The sequence below is a fragment of the Hemiscyllium ocellatum genome, unplaced genomic scaffold (genome assembly GCF_020745735.1).
Source record: "Hemiscyllium ocellatum isolate sHemOce1 unplaced genomic scaffold, sHemOce1.pat.X.cur. scaffold_585_pat_ctg1, whole genome shotgun sequence".
Classification (NCBI taxonomy): Eukaryota; Metazoa; Chordata; class Chondrichthyes; order Orectolobiformes; family Hemiscylliidae; genus Hemiscyllium; species Hemiscyllium ocellatum.
Genome location: NW_026869124.1, coordinates 258042 through 279600, shown reverse-complemented (window position 1 = coordinate 279600; position 21559 = coordinate 258042). Strand labels below are relative to the sequence as shown.

Here is a 21559-nt window from a genome sequence, read left to right as displayed (position 1 = left end):
AAGAGGTCAGATTGATTGAGCATCTCGGTGAACACAAGTGAGACACAGGTACAGAGAGGTTTTGGGATGGATTAAATTAAATTTTATACATTTGCACAGTCATCAACATTACAGCAGTGAAAAATGGGAGTGATGGAGAGAGTGGAATTAGAGCAGCAAATAAATCTTCAACATTGATGCAGCTAAAGGGGATGCTGGGTAAAGATACCATAGTTAGTGCTTATTTTATTCTAGACACACCAGCCTAGGAGCACATCCTTCCTGAATCTGTCCTATCGAGCTCTTGAAGATTTTTGTTCATTTGAAGGGTTTCATGTTTAGATACTCCAGAGAAGACAGCTTCAAGCTCCTCAATCTCTCCTGCCAGGGCATGCTGCTGTTAGAATTCAATTCACTGGCATGTTACTGGCTGCTTCATGGACTGGAACTGGCAACTGAGACCGAAAGGCTCCTGTATAAAATACCTTCAATGGTATTGCCAGACATGAGTGGTTTTAGGAAAATGACCTTGACTTACGGGCATTGAGTGTCAGAGCACTTCCTGTTGTGTGGCATCCTGTTTAGATACAATCTATTGATAACTATTAGAACTGACTTGCACTGGCTCTGTCAAAGTGGTCAGAGCATTATGGCTGTCATCGAAGCTGGTAACAAACTTCCCATGGGTTAAAAATTGTAAATGACAGAGTAGGTAGAAGTCTGATGACACTGTTGGAGTATTGATGTTGTTGTTAATCACATTAACTCGGCAGGAGTTAGTTGAATTCATATTGTCTCTTTCTGAATCTCAGGATGTCTCTCTGGGCAAGGAGTCTCCACAAACAGCAATGAACAGGGGTCATCTGTTTTGATTTAAAGCACTGCTGCTTCACAGCACTAGGTACAAGGTTGGAATCCAGCCTTGGTCAACAGCCTGTGTGGAGTTTGCACATTCTCCCCAGAATAGTGTGGGTCCACTCCAGGTGCTCTGGTTTCCTCCAAAGATTTGCGGCTTAGGTGGATCAGTCGTGCTAAATTGTCCACAGTGTCCAGGATTGTGCAGACTCGGTGGATCAGCCATGGGAAATGCAGTGTTACAGGGGTGGAGTGCTCCAGATGGGATGCTGTTTGGATAGTTAGTGGGGTTTGATGGGCCAATGCTCGCCTTCCACACTGTCGGGATTCTAGTCTATGATTGACGATAAAGGCTCCAGAGCCGGGTGCCCTTGAAGAAGGAGCATGTAGTGTACATCAATGCTCTCGATGCCTTCAGATAGAGGTGGGCACCGCAGTGGATACAGTGCTTTATCTCCATTGCTCCCTCCTCTCCCCCAACTCTACTCTGATTTGGTCCCTTCCCACTTTGTCATTTGTAATAGTTTGCTTTGCCTGTAAGGAGCATTGTTTATAAATATTCAATTGGTTACACGGGTGGTTTACTGCTGGTGATTAGATGTTAACCAAAACCCAAATAGCTTAATGATGATGTTGATTGTGGGAAGGTTGCTGGGATCACATTTCTGGCTTGGTGAAGTGGAGAAAAAAAGAACGCTTCACTGCTCACAAAATGAGAACTAAACATCAGTTAAATCACAGAAAAGGTTCAGACAGAGAGGGAATATTTCCCTGGAGATTGAGTAACTGGAAAGTGATGATGTCCGGGAGTAGACAGGATTTGTTTTACAGGGCGTTTGAAATTTTTAAAAACTGTTATATTCAGATAGTTTCATTTCATTTCTTTTAGTTTTATTTATTGTGGAATAAACAGCTACAACATTTTAACACTAAACTCACAAACCTTGTGTTAAAGATAAATGTTGAATAAAATCCATCATACCATCTCTCACTGAAAACTGATGTGGAAGTGCAATCTCCTGGAGAATCCCTGCCCACTCCTTCCTACCCGGGCTCCGTGGCTATATACATACCTGGGATATAGCAGCAGGAGGCGGCCATTCGGCCTTTCAATCCTGCTCCACCTTTCAATGGGAAACAGCTGACCATCCAGCTCAGTCTCCTGTTCCTGCTGTGTTCCAATCCCCTTTCATGACTTTACCTCGAAGAACTATATCTAAGTCCTCCTTTGGGTTCACTGCCTTTTGTTCCAGTAACGTTGCTGTGTTACTGTGTGGGTGTAGGAAGGGGTAATGTGATGGCGATGCCTTCTGGAGGATGCACTCAGCGTCCCTCATCATCCTGCACTAACATCAACTGGGTTTCAGCAACTAGAGATAGGAACCATTTCCAGAATATGGGCATCACTGGCTCGGCCAGCATTTATTCCCTATCTCTAGTTACCCTTGAGAAGATGGTAGTGAGCTGCTGTCTTGAATCATTCGCAGTCCATTTGGTGCAGATAGACCGACAATGCTGTGAGCGAGAGTGTTGCAGAATTTTGGCCAAGTTATTCTCTATCTTTGGTTCTTCAAATGCTGGTTAACATAATCAGGATCTGCATATGAGTTTGAGATTTCAGTCTGCAAATCTTCACCGTCTAGCACACTGCATAAAGGAATATGTACAGGTTAGAAATTCAGAGCAGACAATTCTAGTTTTTCCCCTTTCTTCCCCCAAAGCTGTAACCCTCCAGCCCACTTACTCTCTCCCACCATTCTGCCTCTGCTGTCCCTAATGTACCCGCCCCCATTCTCATGGAGTTACCGGTAAACAGATCCATACCACCACTTCCTGTCCTCGTTAGACTCTGCACCCTTTCTGGGTTTACTCCATTTCACTTCAGTTACTGCAAGGCAATAATGTTACAGCAGAATAAATCAAAAGGAGACAGAAATAGTGGTAGCAGATCCTGGACAGAAGAGGGTCCTTCAGTCTGGGAGAATGGGTCAGATTCTTCTTTGTTTCCCATTGTTTGTTTCCCAGCGTTATGACAAGTTGGGGATGGAACTTGGGCCCATGTGGGTGTGGTGACACTTTGACCCCCCAACCCGTCAATACTACAAGCTGATACGTTCCTCCTCCAGCCAATCACAATGTCAAATGCTTTTCGCTAATTACCCCAAAGCATATGCTCCAAAATCTGCCCATATTCTGTACATGTGCAGTTCTGGGCTTCCCCTCACACGCGTAGTCCCTGCCTCAGGGATTGTGGGAGTTGTAGTCCCCATGAAGCTACTGGATCCATGCTTCTGGAGAGTGAATGAAAAGTGTGGACTGGAGGGTGTTGTGTATAGGATCCCCATTCAGACATACAGGACATGTGGGCTGTCACTGGATTTTACTGAGACATCTGCTTCCACAAACTGCTTTCTGATGTAAGGAACATAGATTGCGGGGTGGGGAGGTCAATAAGGGGTAGCAGATTTTAAGCAGATGTAGCTGAGTGGTTAGCACTGCTGCCACACAGCATCAGGGACCTGGGTTTGATTTCAGCCAGATGCGACTGTGTGGAGTTTACACGTTCTAACCATGTCTGCGTAGGTTTCCTAGGGTGTGCGAGCTTCCTCCCACATTCCAAAGGTTAGTGGAATTGCCTATGCTAAATTGCCCACAGTGTCCATGTATGTGCTGTCCAGAATACTCTGTTGTGAATATGTATCCTATACTTTAATACAAAGCCTAGGTCTTTGACAATGAAACGCAAAGCACCCAGAAAACTTCGCCTCCCCTCGTAATCTGATAGAAGACTTCTGATAAATCTGGTTGAAATTAGAACACAGCTGGAAAGCTGGAAGATTAGATCCAATCCAAAATCCAGTGCTTAAACAAAGGAGACTACAATAGGATGAGGCAGGAGTTGGCTAATGTAAACTGGAAACAAAGACTTTACCGTGGGAAAGTTGATGGACAGTGGGGGAATTTTTCGAAGTGCTCAGCAAAAGTATATATCAGGGAAAAGGAAGGACTGTAGGAAAAGGAGCAATCTGCCATGAGTGGCTCAGGAAATAAGGGAGTCTACCGAATTGAAATAGAAGGCATACAAATTGGCAATAACCAAGGAGATACTAGGAGATTAGAAAAAACTTTAAAGATCAACAGAAAGCTAGATGGGATTGGGGGAGAAAAGTGATGAGTAGTTGTCCCCAGGGCCAGAATAGCAGTTTACACTGCTAGAGGGGAACCTATTGTGTGGGGAACATATGGCCTCTGTAATTGTTCAAGCACTTAACTGTTACCATAGAGGCAATCCTGATCACGTTAAAAATCACAACACACTCCAAAAGCTTGTACTTCCAAATAAACCTGTTGGACTATAACCTAGTGTTGTGTGATTTATAAGTTTGTCCACCCCACCCCAACACCGGCTCCTCCATATCAGAATCCTGATAGACAGCCCCACTGAAACTGAAGTGCCTGTCAGATACTTGAGAGAGCCACAGGGGTGTATGTTTTAAGCACAAAGTGCGAAAATGAACTAGACTTCCTAACTGACGGTTGCCATGGAGATAATACTGAGAGAGAGAGTCTCTATTCAAAGTCCCAAACCACAAAAGGTATAAGAATGGGAGCTTTACATTGGACAGGCGGGGAGTTACCTGATCCTGCCTGGAGGTGTTTTGCATGTACACTATCCAGGTAACTGCCATGTCTCATCAATAAAGACTCAAAGAAGACCTCTCAGAGTTCTGTACCTAGTTATTCCTATCCAGCAGGGTTTAGGAATGTGAGTACACAGCAGTCAGTCTTCACAGTGGAGGATATGAAGAACATGCCAGTAATTGATAAGGAGACTGAGGAAGGTGAGGACCTGGATATAACCATTATCATGAAAGAGTTAGAGCTGGGCAAGCTAATGGAGCTAAATGTACACAAGTCTCATTGCCCTGATGGAATACATCCCAGGATACCAGCAGGGTTAGTGGGAGAAATAGCAGATGCACTTAGAGTCATAGCATCCTGCAGCAGAGACAGGCCCTTTGGCCCAAATTGGCCTATGGCGATCCGGAATGTCCATCCACACTAACCCCATTTCCCTGCACTTAGCTCATCTGCTTCTGGCCCTTTCCTATCCATGTATTTATCCAAATGTCTTTTACCTGTTGTGAGAGTGTACCCCCCTCAATCACTTCCACTGGCAGCTCATTCCATATACATACCACCCTCTGTGTAAAACAGTTGCCCCTCAACTTCCCTTTTATTCTTTCCCCTCTAACCTTCAACTGATGCCCTCCAGTCCTTGATTCCCTGGGAAAAAGACTGAATGCATTCACCTTATCCATGCCCCTCATGGTCTTATACACTTCTAGAACAGTACCCACTCAGTTTCCTCTGCTCTAAACAAAAAACTCCTCGCTTGTCCAACCTCTCCCTATAACTCAGACCCGTGAGCCCTGAGAACATCCTTTTTAAATTGTTCTGCACTTGTTACAGTTTAATAACTGAAACCTACACTGCATTCATCATATTTCCAGTGTTTCCCCACGGCGCTGGAACCGACGTGACAACAATCCATGATCGAGAATGAACTCCTTTACAACAATCCCATTTTCATCGTATTTCCCATGGTGCAGGTATCCTTGTGTCTTTCTGGTTGCATGGTTAATTAAAGACTTGTCCTTCTACAAAGCAAAGCTGTGGCTTAATTGTTCCTGGGAAACATGCCATGAATTTTCAGACTTTCAGAAACAAATGAACTCTCTCTCCACAGTCACCACACTAACATGGACTTGGCTGTGTCTCAGTATTTTTTTCCAGTCACACTGAGATTTGAATAATTTGCCCACGGACAGAATAAACACCTTTCCTTACACATGAAAAGGCCAATGAATATTCAGACCGGCACGGATCAAGTAACTATCAGATCTGAACAGGAAATTCAATTTGAATTTCTCATCCACAAATCCGCCCTTTCAGTACCCTACACCTGAGAAAACAACTCACCGCATTAATACAGGATGGATCTTTATAAGATAATTATAGTATTAAATTGTAGTTTCATGTTTCTCAAAGTTTTAACTCTCAGTCTAACAATTTCTTTCTTCTGTGAACTGAAATCCAAACCAATCTCCTCACTCCTTCCCTCCACACCCAGTTCTCTCACTCTCTCTCTTATCTTTGAATTCAGTTTCCTAGCTCTTGTCTGCGGATTAAAAACCAAATCAATGAGTCTGACTCTGAGTCCACCAGGGTGGGGGGGCGGGGGGTGAGGGGGGGATGCTGTTGCTGAATCCTCTGAAGACAACCATCCTGCATACACTGCTTCCTGCACACTCTGGCCAAAACCCGTCTTACTAAAATTAACCAAATTAGAACTCAAATTGCAGGTCCATCCTTGTCACTTTCCACAAAAACTCTGAATCTTCACAAAAAAGAGTTCTGATAACTTTCTGCAAAATGCTGCCCCACTGATAGTCTGATCACATGGCAGGGTACCAGGAAACAGGCCATTCCCCTGGGTCCTGCTCCCAGAGGGAGGAAGATGCCAATGACAGATTAATCCCTCACAACCACAGCCTCCTTCCCAGGCACTGTGCATACTCCCACAATTGGCCAGCACTGTGCCCATACACTGGTCTACCCTCCGACAGCACGTGCTCCCGGTCATACAGGAGCCTGGGTGATTGACAGCAGCTGCTGCCCAATATATCAGAATCTCGACAGTATGGAAACTGGCCCTTCGGCCAAACAAGTCCATACTGACCCTCCAAACAGTAACTTATACAGACCCATTCCCCTCCCCTATATTTACCCCTGACTAATATAACTAATACTATGGACAATTTAGAATGGCCAATTCACCTGTCCTGCCCATCTTTGGATTGGGGAAGGAAACCCGCTCAGACACGGGGAGAATGTACAAACTCCACACAGACAGTTGCCAGAGGCTGGAATCGAAACCGGGTACCTGGTGCTGTGAGACAGCAGTGCTAACCTTCCCGTCTTCTTCTCTATAGACAGGAAGGGGCAGGGCTGGAGAACTGGGGTAATGTGATTGCAAACAATGAATGAATGTGGAGGACACTGGGGGATGGACAGGTCAGTGAGGGACAGGAGCAGTGCAGCAGCAGGAGGGGATCCTGGACAAACTGAGCAATGGGAGAGTCTGACAGGAGAGAAACTACAGGAAGGTTCTGTTTAGAGGCTGAGGCAGGGACAGCTGGGAGACAGTATGGCCTGGTGGCTTGGGCAGGTTTTCTAATCAGCCTCTTCAAAGATGCTGTTCCGCAACTCTGAGCCCGATCCTCCTGGTCCAGAGGTAAGGACACTGCCACCATTTCCTGGTGGGCAAGGGATACGGGGACTGCCTTTCAAAAGGAACTCAACTGTGTTGGTGACATTAACAAGACTCAATATACAGTCACAGACAAAATGCTGGTGTACTTGAACTTCATCCAGAATATTAACACCTATAACTGGGCAACGCAGACCCCGATGTACAGAGTTAAATCCTGGATATTAATAACAGCTTTGTGCATGGGAAATCATGTATTATGAATCTGACTCAGTTTTTTTGAAGAAGTAACAAAGAGGATTGCTGAGGGCAGAGCATGGACATGATTTACGTGGACCTCAGTAAGGCGTTCGACAAGGTTCCTCATGGGAGATTGGTCAGCAAGGTTAGATCGTATGGAGTACAGAACTGGCCCGAAGGTAGAAGGCAGAGGGTGCTTTTCAGGCTGGAGGCCTGTGATCAGTGGAGTGTCACAAGGATCGGTGCTGGATCCACTACTTTTCGCCATTTACATACATGATTTGGATGTGAACATAAGAGGTATTGTAAATAAGTATGCGGATGACACCAAAATGGGAGGTGTGGTAGACAGGGAAAAAGATTACCTCAAAGTACAAGAGGATCTGGATCAGATGGGTGATGGGCTGAGGAGTTCAGTTTAGAAAAATGCGAACTGCTGCATTTTGGAAAAGCAAACTTTAGCAGGACATACAGTTTATAGTAAGTTCCTGGGGAGTGCTGCTAAACAAAGAGTCCTTGGAGTGCAGGTTCATAGTACCTTAAAGCAGAGAAGCAAGTATGTAGATAAGTGAAGAAGGCAGTTGGTCTACTTGTCTTTATTGGTCAGAGCATTGAGTATAGGGGTTGGGAGGTCAAATTGCGGCTGTACAGGACATTGATTCGGCAACTTTGTAATATTCCATGCAATTCTGGTCTCCTTCCCATCAGATGGATGTTCTCAAACTTGAAAGGGGTCAGAAAAGAAGTCCAGGATGTTGCCAGGGTTGGATAGGCTGTTTCCCCAGACTATCAGAGGCTGAACAGTGACCTCAAAGAGATTTTTAAAATCAGGCCGGGCATGGATAGGGTAAATAGACAAGATATTTTCCTTGCAGAGGGGGGGAATACAGAACTAGTGGAATGGAAGGGGAGGGTAGACAGAGAGGGGGTGGGCAGAGGGTCAGAGAAGGTGGGTGGATCGAGGGGGTTGGGACAGAAATGGGTGGGGACGGATAGGGGGGATAGAGAGGGGAGGTACAAAAATGGATGGGGACAGAAAGCGGGATTAGAGAGGAGGGGAACAGACGGGGAGGGTACAGAGGGGGCGACCGACGGAGGGGTGAAAGAGACAGGTGTGCAACTGACAGGGGGGCGACTGACAGAGGGGGCGACAGATGGGGGGACAGACTGACAGATTGTGGGACAAACCAACGGGGGGGGTGCGACCGACAAGGTGGGGGGGGCGACAAAGGACTGACTGACAGAGAGAGGGGGGCAAACCAGACAGAGTGGGGGGAGATGGGGGAAGATGGAGAGTTAGTTTATAGATCTACAACTCAACCCTGTTCGTGTTTTCTCCTCCTTACCTTAATTCCCTCTGAAGGGCTCAGAACAACTGCATAGTTCCTGGAAAGTGGGATTTCAGGGAGATCAGGTGCTGAACGTGGCATTTGGGACACTGACCTTTAATGGAATGCGCTGGTCAATAAATGGACTCTCGTTTGACTCCACAGTCTGTGTGGTGTTTGCACATTCTCCCCGTGTGTCTGCGTGGACTTCCTCTGAGTGCTCTTAATTTCCTCCCACAAATCCAAAGCCATGCAGGTTAGGTGGATTAGCTTTGAGTAATGGTAGGTTACAGAGTTAGGGTGGAATGCTGTTCCGATGGTTGGTATGGTCTCATGGGCCGAAAGGCCTGCTTCCACACTGTGGGGATTCTGTCACTGAGTATAGGGGTTAGGAGGTCACGGTGTGGCTGAGTAGGGCATTGGTCAGGCCAGTGTTAGAATACTGCATTCAATTGTAGTCTCCCTGATTTCAGAAAGATGTTACCAGAATACGACTCAACCTCTTAATGGCAAGTTCCTGGGAAGTGTTGACAAACAAACAGACCGTGCAGTGTAGGTTGATAGTTCCTTGAAAGTGTGGTTGAAGGTAGACAGGTCGGTGAAGGTGGTGTGCGGTATGCTAGCTGTTATTGGGCAGTGCATTGAGGATAGGAGTTGGGAGATCATGTTTCGGTTGTACAGTTTATTGGCTCGGCCACTTTTGGAATCCCCAGACTGCTTTCAATTCCAGTCTCCCTGTTACAGGAAAGATGTTGGAAAACTTGCATGAGTTCAGAAAAGTTTACTAGGATGTTGCCAGTATTGGAACATTTGAACCATAGGGAGAGGCTGAATAGGCTGAGGCTATTTCTCTGCAGCACTGGACACTTTAGGTGGCTTTATCGAACTTTATAAAATTATAAGGAGCAATGATAGGGTGACTAGTCATGGTTTCTTTTTTCCCAGGGTAGGGGAGACCAAACAAATGTGAATCTTTTTCCCAAGGTGGAAATGACAAATCCTAAGGGGAGATGGCAAGTTTAAATGATATGAAAACCGAACCAACTGCAGATGCTGTAAACCAGGAAGAGAAACAGAAGTTTCTGGAAAAGCTCAGCAGGTCTAGCAGCAGGTGTGAAAAGAAATTAGAGTTAACGTTTCTGAGGAAGGGTGACCAGACCCCAAACTTTAACTGATTTTTCTTCACAGATGCTGCATGACCTGCTGAGCATTTCAACATCAGTGCAAGTTTAAAGGGAGTGGTTTGGAGTATATACCTGAGAGGAACTTTACGAAGTTTATAAATTGTAGTGAGACCACATCTGGGAGTAATGACAGAAGTTTTGGTCCCTTTATTTGAGGAAATACATCATTTCATCAGAGGCATTTCACAGAAACTTGACTGGGATGAACCCTGGTTCGCAGGGATTATCTTTTAAGAAAAGGCTGAAGTAGTTGGGACTCCACTCACTGGATTTGGGAAGAATGAGAGGTGATCTCATTGTAACATGTAGAATTCTTAAGGAATTTGACAGGGTAAATACTGAGAGGATGTTTCCCATCATGAGGGAGTCTGGAAGCAGATTTTGGGTCAGTCACGGAATCACGGATTCTGTTTTAGATTCGTCAAGTTTAAGGCAACACCAACACGGGTCAGGGGTTTCAGTAGCAATGGAGCTGGGGTGATGTGGAGACAAGCAACATTTTAGAGATTGGAATTCCTGGTGTTTGTGATTGTGTAGATGTCTGATCAGAAGGTCAACTTGTGGTTACAGATATGACAGCAATATTGTGAAGAGTATGGTTCTATCTCAGATAGTTCCCAGGGAGAGGAAGGGGGTTAGCAGTAAGGGAAAGGAATTTGTAATAGCAACTGAAGGCAATGAGTTTAACCACTACAATGTTTCATTGGGGGAAACTGCAGCCAATCGCGTAGTGGGAGCGTGATGAGCAGTTTGATAACTGAGTAATGGAGAGGGATGATGGGGAGGGAGAGCTGGGCATTGTCAGTGTACATGTGAAACCTAACACGGTGCTTTTGGACGATGTCACCTCCTGGCAGTATGTAGGTGAGAAACAGGAGGGACCAAGGAGAGATCCTGAAGGGACACCAAATACAAGGAATTCAGAAAGAAAAGGGAGTGTGGAGATGGAGGAGGTGTTTGCAACAACGGTGAGGTCAAATATTAGTTTGTAGCCGAATGGGAGAGAAGGACATAACCAGAAAAGAGAGACAGATAGAACAAAGAACAATATCTGTGACTTAGTGAGGGGGAGTGATGAGGAGGAGGCGCAGCCTAACACCAAAAACACTATTCTACATTAGTGACGTCACCCAACTCCACCCTAGTCTCAGCTCATTTACTGAAACACTCGTCCATCCCTGTGTTATCTCCAGACTTCGTTATCAAACACACTCTTTGCCAACCTCCCACATTCAACTTACATGCAATCTCAAGAGTATCTAAAACCCTACTGTCCAAGTGCTCACTTGTACCAAAATTTGTTGATCCATCAACAAGCAACAATTTAAAATTCTCACCCTTGATGTAATTCCTGGCTGTGAACATCCCTGTCTCCCTGCACCACACAACCTGTGAGACCCCGACAACTCATTTTCTTTCAGATTCCCAACGATATGTTTATTCATTGCTTCACCTGTCTGGCTGTTTCTCCTGTTGCCAAGGCAACACTGTCTGGAATTCCCACCCTAACCCTCTCAGACCTGCTTTCCTCCTGCTTTCAGGTATTCCTGAAAACCTGTTTATTTGGCAGTTCTTTTGATCACCTGACCTAATATCCCCATCTGTGGCCTTATGTCAGAAGCTCTCAATAGTATTTCTGTGGAATTATAAACTTAAAAAAAAACAAACTGTTGTTGATTTGCACATACATTGTCAACTCTTCACTGTCGCTGAGTGAATAATCTATAACAGCTCTTACCCAACCACATTGTGGGAGCACCTTCACCACATGAATTGCAGCTGTACAGGAAGTCAAACATCACCTTCTCCCCAGGCAATGGGGCTTTGGCACTGATCACTGGGATCTGTGGAGGGAGAAACAGTTGATATTTCAGGGAGTGTAAAATGCATTATAGGGAGGGAAAATGGTGCAGCATTTGGGATTTTCAAATTGGTGTTTTACAATGTGCACTACGTTCTGTAAAACCTCTCATTCCATACCGTGAAAATTTTCTTCTCTTTCTGGTCAATACGTCTTTCCTTTCCCCTGCCCTGCACCTTCACACATTTCCAATGTCTTGGTCACAACACACTGTGCTGTCCGTGAAGTTTACCACGTGGTTGAGTATTGTCCCGCCCCTCATTCACTCCGATTGGTGAAGCAACAACTAGCACCTCTAGCCCCCGTTCCCCCATTAACATCAATAATCCGAGGCCCATTGTGGGCTGGAGCATGCTCAGTGCTTCCTGCTTTTGCTGCTGTTCATCAGGTATAAGAGAGAGAGGGCTCATCCCTGTTTCTCCTGATGTCAGACAATAACAACAACTACCTGCATTGTATGGAGCCTTTCACATTGACAAATCTCCTAAAATGCTTCACGGATGATGGAAACGTTGATTAAAGAGAACGATTTTTAGATACATCTTTAAGGTGGACAGAGGGGGTTAGGGAGGATATTCCAAAGGTTTGTGTCCTCGGCAGCTCCAATTGTGGAGTGATATAGGTGGGCAACAGCTTACAATGGAGACAGTTAGGGGCTAACCATAGGTTAAGAACCCCATGTCGAAGCCCCCTACCCCACACACCAGACCTTGTCCTCACAGCCTGTCATTACACACTACCTAAGGTTAGCCACTAACAGTCTCCATTAACAGCTAGTCACCCTCCCCCAGCCACATTGTTATCCACTCCTTTATCCAACCGTTCTTCTCACTCTATTCCCACCTTTACTCCTTATATCCTCCCCCCACACTATCTTCTGCAAATAAACTGACTTTTTTTCCTCAGTAACATCTGTTCTGTGGAAGGGACACCGGATCTTAAACTTTAACTCTGATTTCTCTTCACAGATGCTGCCAGACCTGTTGAGATTTTCCAGACCCTCCTGGTTGTTGTTTCTGTTTTACATCTTCCGCAGTTCTTTTGGTTTTAATTTACCGGGAGTTTGTAATTCAGGTCCAACAGCCTCTTTCCCAGTCCCTGCTGTCTCTCCCACCCCCACCCAGTGACACTGCACCTGCACAGCTCATGGACAGGTGTTGTCTTGCTGGCCACACCCCTCATTCACTCCCATTGGCTGCAGGACCACACAGACTCTCCTCCTATTGGTCTGGAGCTGCCATCAATCAGCCGGGCACCATTGTCATGAGAGTGGTTGGCTCCTCCCTCTCTCTGCCCTGGGATGAACTTCATCATTCACAGTGAATAGAGCAGTATCACCCAGCACATGGGCTGGGGGCTATTCAGCCCATTGGGGCTGTATTCTCTCTCTCTCTGGAGATGCTGCAAATCTGTCCCAAGTCCCCTCCCATGAGCCCATAGCCTCCCAAATCTTTCCTTAAAAAGTAAAATTCCAAGTCTGTTTCAGAATACCTGCTGAATCTGTGTCGTTCAGACTGTTCCAGATGCTCAGAGCTTACTGAGTAAAATAGCGTTCACATTTTCACCTTGTATTATTTGCCAATTACTTGAAAATAGTTACTAAAAATTGTGACAGTGTTAACAATTCCTCTCTCTCTCTGTAAATTCAAGACCTTGCAACCAAATCTGCACAAGATCGAAATCACTGCTTCACCTTCTCAGCTCCAAGGATAATTATCTGTGCTTCAGCTAGCTCTGCACAAAAGAGAGGAATGCATCTTAAATTATCAACATCAAAGAAACAGACCTTCGGTCCAATTCGTCTGTGCCAACAAGGAATCCTAAACTAATGGATTCCCATTTACCATCTATTGGCCTGTATCCATCAAATCCCTTCCTATTCATGTATCCAATTGGAAGCCTTTTAAATGTCGGGATTTTATCAGCCTCCACTACGTCATCTGGTAGCCCCTCCCATACACACACCACACTCAGCTTGAAAACGTTGCCACTTAGATCCCTTTTAAATCTTTGCCCTCTCAACTTAAACCCAGGTGCTCTAGTTTTGGACCCACCTAACCTGAGGAAATAGGACCCCAGCTGCTCACCTTATCCACGCCCCTCGTGATTTTATAAATCTCAATGAAGTCACCTCTCAGTCTTTGACTCACCTGAGAAAATAGCCACAGCCTATTCAGCCTCTCCCTGTAGCCCAAATCCTCCAATCCTGGCAACGTTTTTGTAAATCTTGTCCAAACCTTTTCAAATTTCACAACATCCTTCCCAGAACAGGGAAATTCAAACTGAAAACAGAACTCCAGAAGTGGCTTAATCAACATCCTGTCCAGCCAAAATATGACGTCCCAGTTTCTGTATTCAATGCATTGACCAATAACGAAGAGCGTTAATGGAGTCCCATTTGCCAGCGGTTCACCCTTATCCCTCTAAATCCTCCCTCTTCATGTACCCAATCAGATGCCTGATTCCAAGAACAGGGAGATTGGAACTGAAAACAGAATTCCAGAAGGGCCTTCATCAGTGTCCTGTCCAGCCACAATATGACAGCACAACAGCTGCATTCAATGCATTGACCAATAACGGGGAGCGTACCAAATGCTGCATTCACTCCCCTGCCTACCTGTGACTCTACTTTCAAGGAACTATGAACCTGCACTCCAAGGTCCCTTTGTTCAGCAACGCCCCTCAGGACTTTACCATTAAGTGTATAAGTCCTGCTCTGATTTGCCTTTTCAAAATACAACAGCTCACATTTATCTAAATTGAACTCCGTCTGCCATTCCTTGCTCCAATGGCCCATCTGATCAAGATCCTGTTGTATTCTGAACTAACCTTCTTCACTGTCCATGACATCTCCAATTTTGGTGTCTTCTGTAAACCTACTGACCATACCTCATATATTCACATCCAAGTCATTTATTTAAGGGCCCAATATCCATCCTTGCAGCACATTACTGCTCACAGGCCTCCGGTCCGCAAAGCAACCCTCCATCATCATCCTCTGTCTCCTACCTTCAAGGCAGTTTTGTAATGGCTTGCTCTCCCTGCATTCCATGTGATCTAACCCTGCTAACCAGTCTGCTTTGTGGAACCTTGTTGAATGTCCATATAAACAACATTCACTGCCTGGCTTAATCAATTTTTTTCGTCACTTCAAAATACTCACTCAAGTTAGTGAGACCCAATTGTGCATGTACAAAGCCACATTGACTCTCCCTGATCATTTCTGTCCCGCTGCGCCTTCCTTGTTCGGTCCACACCCTCCCACCAACCCACGCTCCACACCCTTGACCCTCCCTTGCCACCACGGGAGATGTAAAACATGCGGTCACACCTCCCTCTGACGTCTGTCCAAGACCCCAAAATGATCTTTTCACATCAGGCAGAGATTTGCCTGCACATCCCAAAACCTCATCTTCTGAATATGGGAAATTTAACATGGTTCATCCAACTAACCTACACATCTTTGGACTGTGGGAGCAAACTGGAACACCCGAAGGAAATCCTCACAGACACTGGGGAGAATGTGTCAACTCCAACACAGACAGTTGCCCGAGGCTGGAATCAAACCCAGGTCCCCGGTGCTGAGGAAGCAGCACAAACCACTGAGCCACAATACTGTGGGATCTTTGATGCTGATGAGCTGCCCCACTAATACCTCAGTCACTCATCCTGCCTCATTTCCTAAGAGGCAGCGATGACGGAGTGAAATTAGACAGTTAATTCAGAGACCCAGATAACGTTCTGGGGACAAGGGTTTGAATCCCATCACGGCAGATTTTGGAACGTGAATTCAATAAATATCTGGAAAAAATAATCTAGTGATGACAGGAATCCATTGTCAATTGTTGGAAAAACCAATGTGGCTCACTCATGACCTTTAGGGAAGGAAAATGCCATCCTTACCTGGTCTGGTCTGCATGGGACTCCAGACCTATAGCAACGCAGTTGACTCTTAACTGCCCTCTGGGTAAACGCAGCAATAAATGCTGGCCGAGCCAGTGACAGCCTCATCCTGTGAATGAATAAAGAAAACAGGTCAGGTTTTGTTCCTTCTCTAGTAGGTACATCCTACAAACTCAATCAGAAATGTTCTCGTACACACTGAACAAATACCTTTCCATCCAAGCCCTTAAAACTACAGCATTCTGAGGCTATGTTGGTAAAGTTAAAACCACTTATCATTGCATACATATTATTCTTACAGATATCTGAGGTCTCCTGGTAAAATTGTGTCTCAATTCCCTGCTGACTATTGGGAGAGGGTCTATAACACAATCCCAGTACGATGGTCATCCCTTTCGTATTTCTTAGTACCAACCAAATAACTTGCCTGGATGTACTCCCAGGAATATCCTTCCGAAGCCCAGCCATAATGTTATCCCTAATCAAAAACACCTCTCCCCCTGCTCTGTTGCCCCCTTACTATAGCATCTATACCCTGGAACATTAATCTGCTAGTCCTATCCATCCCTGAGTGATGCCTCTGTAATTGCTGTAATATCCCAGTCACATGTTCAAAACCATACCCTGAGCTCATCTGCCTTCCCCGTCAGGTCTCTTGCATTGAAATAAAGCAGTGCAACTGGTCCGTCGCACCTCATTCTGTGACTTGCTCTTGCCTGCCTTGACAGTCTGACCGGTGAACAGTACCAGCCTCAGACTCACCTCTTTTCTCACTATCTCTTTAGGATTACCCCGACTCCCTCACTGGTTTAATGCCTCCCGAGTGGCACTAGCAAATCTCCCTGCTCATCAGGACCCCATGCTTTCCCCTTCCTATGCCATTGGTACCAATGTACAATGTCCTCCCACTGGTTATTCTCCCTTTGAGAATATTCTGCTCCCTCTGTGAGACACTGGCACCAGGGCAGCACCACCTCATTCTGATGTCTCACTGTCAGCTGCAGAAATGGCAGACTGTGCCCCTGACTAGAGAGTCCCCCATCACTATCGATCGTGTGGAAATGGATATACTTCACATTATGTTAGAAGCCAGTCTCAGTACCAGTAACTTGGCTGTCAGTGCTACATTCCCCTGAAAGTCTATTACCACCTACATTTTTCAAAACCGTGTACTTGTCTGAGATGGGGATAGCCACAGGAGACTCCTGCAGTACCTACCTACCCCTCCTAGCTTTCCTGGAGGTAACGCATCTACCTGACTGTATCTGCAGTATCTTGCAATCCTGAGACGGCCACATATCACACCCCCCGCCTCCTGTTAACTCCTCACTGCCTTTAATCACTCCTCCACCAATCCATGCGATCCAATAGGATTTGCAATCACACTTCCTGCAGACATAATCATCAGGATCATTGAGACTCTCCCTAATCTCCCACATCCGACAGGAACAGCACGCCACTCTACAACAGGCCATCTCTCCGCCTTAACAACCTACAGACCAAGACAAAGACACAGTCTTACTTCTCAAAAAATACTGCCCGAGATTAGCAATGCTTACATTTCATATCTTAAACATTTAATCAAGAGACCGTAAGACATTAAAAAGAAATCCTCACCTTACTCACTATTGTAGATTTAATAAAATGAAGACGACTAAGATTGATATTTGAAGAGACTGAAACTCACTGAGCTGATCCCGGCTCTGAGTACTTCCAAGGGTGAGGTCTCTCTGAGGGCAGCTGTGAAATGTCACTGTTTCTCTTCTCTGCCCACTCCATTTTCAGAGAGGTTTTTAACATCACAGCAAGTCAGCTCAGAGAGGTCACTGCTTGGTTTTATTCACTGGGGGTTGCCTTTGCTGCCCAGACCAGTATTTATTGGCCACCTTCACTTGTCTTGGAGAAAGTGGTGGTTAACCGCCTCCCTGAAATGCTGCAGTCCATTTACACCACAGTGATGTTTGGACAACAGTCCCCCTCTGGCCCCACAACCCTCCCTGTCTCAGTAATCCCCCTCCGCCTTCAGAAATTACATGTCCGTGGCATCAGATTTTTATTTAGATTCATTTTTGTTTAATAAACACCCCTCCCCCGCAAAAAAGTGAAATATTTCACCCCCAAACAAATTTCTGTTGATTAACCTTTTGGAGAGGCCGACACATGGACGTTGCACATTGTTCACGTAGAATGATGGAACTTTCTTTAAACATTGCTAAAAAGGGGAGGCAATGGCTTAATGGTATTCCTGCCAGATGAGTGACATGTGCAATGTTCCGAGGATTAGGGTTAGAATCGCAACATGGCTGTGCGGACATCAGAATCCAATACAATCTAGAGTGAAAAGGCAAATGATGACCATGAAACTACTGTCGATTGTCAGAAAACCCATCTGGTTCACTCATGTCCTGTAGGGAAGGAAACGGTCATTCTCACCTGGTCTGGCCTACATGTGACTCCAGACCCACAGCAATGTGGCTAGCTCTCAACTGCCCTCAGGAAAAATACATTAAACACTGTTAACAAATACTCCGCAGGAATCATTGAAAAACTGTCTGTTCCCTGAACTAAAACGGAGTTTCAGCTTCACCTTCTCCCTGTCTCCCCTCGCTCTGTTTACACCCAACTCCAAAACACTCTCATTGAGCCAAGCAGCCCTCACAGTGCAGCCCTGTCATTTTCATTGTCTGCTCACACCTACACTGCCCTCAGCCTGTTCCAATGCATCTCAATGGGAGCTCAGGGACAGCATCTCATCTTTCAATGCAGCCCTTTGTAACCCCAGAGTCAACATGGACCTCAGCAGTTTCTGAATGAACAGACCGTTGTCAGAATCTGGAACGTTCCACCTGAAATGGTGCTGGAATTCGAGTCCAAAAGGACTTTTGATGGGAAGTTTGCAGTTAATTGAAAATATGAAGTTTACAGGTTAACATCATGAAGTGAGTGATTGTAAGATCACTCAGATTTAGACCCAAAGAGACCAGGTGTAATTTGGATAAATCTGTGCTCCCTCTCAGGCCAATAGCTCCTTCCTCAGCTGCAGGGCCCACAACATAGCGCACACCCAAAGGGTGATCCAACCACGAATTTGTACATCTTCCTGCTTAACAAAAATATTGGAGATATTTTCCACAAACCTTTCTCCTTCCACATTTAAACGTCAATGATATTCAGATCCTGATGACTCCATTGACTGTAAAAACTTACTTTTGAGATCCCAGCCTCAATTATTCTGATTTAATATCCTATGAAATGAATTCTCAAAACAAAACTCAGAGCCAGTGCAGGAAGAATACAAGACATATTTTTCTCTTGGTATGTGTAAATGCCTCTCTTCAAATCGTACACCACCCCCTCCCCCCACATCCCCCATCCCAGAAAGAGGACATGTCCATGCCCCTCACTGTACCTTGCCCCCAATAAAGATGGCGGCCATATCCCAGGACCTGTCACCGCCTGAGGGCCGCAGCCATTTACCCATCTGCTGCAAACGCGGGAAAGAGTTTCTAATTCAGATTAATGACCCGCACAGAGTGTAATTAAGACTTCCCAGTCAAAAGTGACTCATTGTCTCCGTCTCCGAGGCCACTCTCCCCTTCCCTGTTTGCCTCTCCCGCATTCACCAACGGCTGAGTCACGTGACACTGCACAGGCGGAGTTACTGGTCACGTGTCATCCCACTGGCCACGCCCCTCATTCAATCCCATTGTTTGGATGACCAGCTGGTTCCACTTTGTCCACCAGTCCCACCCCATTTTCCTATTGGTCCGAAGCTGCCATCAATCAGCTGGACCCCAATGTGAGGTCAGTGGTGGGATCCTCCCCCTGCCTGAATCAAACCCGGAAGGTGGATGGATGGGGTCAATCAGGAACAACAAGCAGGAGGTGCTGGGAAAGCTCAGCAGGTCTGGCAGCATCTGGGAACAGAATCTGTCCAGTGGCCCTTCCTCAGGACCGATGGGAGCTGGGAAAATTAGAATCCTGGCAGTGTGGAAACAGGCCATTCGGCCCAAAAGTCCACAGCGTCCCTCCGAAGGGTATCCCCTACCCTATTACTGTATATTCCTCCTGACTAATGCACCTAACCTACACATCCCTGAACATTATGGGAAATTTAGCTTGGCCAATTCAACTAACCTGCAGATCTTTGTACTGCAGGAGATAGGGATTAATGAGTAAATAATAGGCAGGGACAGGACCCAGAGAGAGACCGGAACATTTGGAAAGACAAAGGAGTGGATTACGATCTGGCTGGGAGGGTGCATAGCTGTTAATGGAGGGGACAGGAACCTGTGTCTGGCAGCATCTCAGTGGAGGTGGCGGAAATGGCGACTGATGATCGACGTTCTGCTGCAAAAACAGACCCCGAGCTTCCAGCTGCCTGTCACTATAACACACCTGGCCAACACCTCTGTCTCATGCTTACTGCAGTGTTCCAGTGAAGCCAGAACATACCAAAATACCAAATATTTCAAGGACTGCAATTTCCCCTCCCATGTGGTCAATACCATCCAATGTATCTCCTCCACTTCCTGCACCTCTGCCTTTGAAACCCACACCTCCAACTGCAACAAGGATAGAACACCCCGCAAGCTCCCCCCACCCACCCCAAGTCCTTACCTTCCACCCAGATACAACACATCAGCTTCTGCCATTTCCACAAGCTACAATCAGACCGCACCACCAGATTCTGAGGGGTTTGACAGAATAAATACTGATGTGTCTGAGGGTAAATACTGAGGGGGGAGTTGAAACCAGATTCTGAGCCAGTCACAGAATCAAGGGTTCTGTTTCGGATTCATCACGTTTAAGGCAACACAGACACGGGTAAGGGGTTTCAGTAGCAATGGAGCTGGAGTGAGGAGGGGACAAACAACGTTTAAGAGATTGGAATTCCTGGTGTTTGGGATTGTGTAAACGTCTAATCAGAAGGTCAGCTTCGCGTCAGAAACAACTGCAATATTGTGAAGAGTGAACTGCAATATTGTGAAGAGTGTAGTTCTGCTGTATAGTTCTCAGTGAGAGGGAGGGGCTCAGCAGTAAGGGAAAGGAATTGGTCAGGCAACGGGTTTAACCATGACAATGTTTCATTGGAGGGAACTGCACCTAATCGAGTAGTGGGAATGTGGTTTGCAGCTTGATAACTGAGTAACAGTGGAGTAATGGAGAGGGATGACGGGGAGGGAGAGTGGGCATTGTCAGTGTACATGTGAAACCAAACATGGTGCTTTTGCACAATGTCACCTCCTGTCAGTATGTAGAGGAGATACAAGAGGGGCCAAGGATAGATCCATGAGGGACACCAAATGCAAGGAATTCAGAAAGGAAAGGGAGAGTGGAGATGGAGCAGGATTTATTCAACAACCATGAGGTCAAATATTAGTTTTTCACAGAATGGGAGAGAAGGACATAACCAGAAAAAGAGAGAACAAGGAACAATATCTGTGAATCGGTGACGGAGACTGATGAGGAGGGGAGGAGAGAGAGTTGGAAACTCTATGGTTTACTGAGATGAGGGTTAAAAGGGTCAAGATGAGCTCTGATAAGGCTTGACCGGGATTGGAGAAAGTTTGGACAAAATCCGGGAACACCACGTGAGGCAGTTTGACTCAGTGGGAGGGGGGGAGGGAAGCAGCAGATCGGATTGTCTCAGTCTTAGTGACAGAGAAAACTCCATGTGCTCCAAACTCTTGTTGGGAGAGAAGGATGGAGGAGAACAGGATGATGGACAGTGTTTCACAAGAAACAAAACCTGGGTAAGTGATATTTAAAGTGAGTGAACTTTTACCCAAAATATTAAAACCAATGACAGAAATCTGGTTCGAAATCCCAACTTGGCAGATGGTGGAATCTGATTTCAAGAAAAAATAACTGGAATTAGGATCTTTAATCTCCATGGAACCATTGTCAATGGTGGAAAAATATCCTGCCAACC

The 21559-nt window shown here is 45.8% G+C and overlaps 1 long non-coding RNA gene across 1 annotated transcript; it reads right to left on the bottom strand.

The window, feature by feature from the left end:
• Positions 1-1703: 1703 nt before the first annotated feature.
• LOC132813965 (uncharacterized) lies at positions 1704-17910 on the bottom strand. The gene is made up of 4 exons (XR_009644244.1): positions 17766-17910; positions 15625-15733; positions 11599-11704; positions 1704-2481 (listed from the first exon to the last, which is right to left on the bottom strand). It is a non-coding gene; the product is annotated as an uncharacterized LOC132813965 (long non-coding RNA).
• Positions 17911-21559: the final 3649 nt, after the last annotated feature.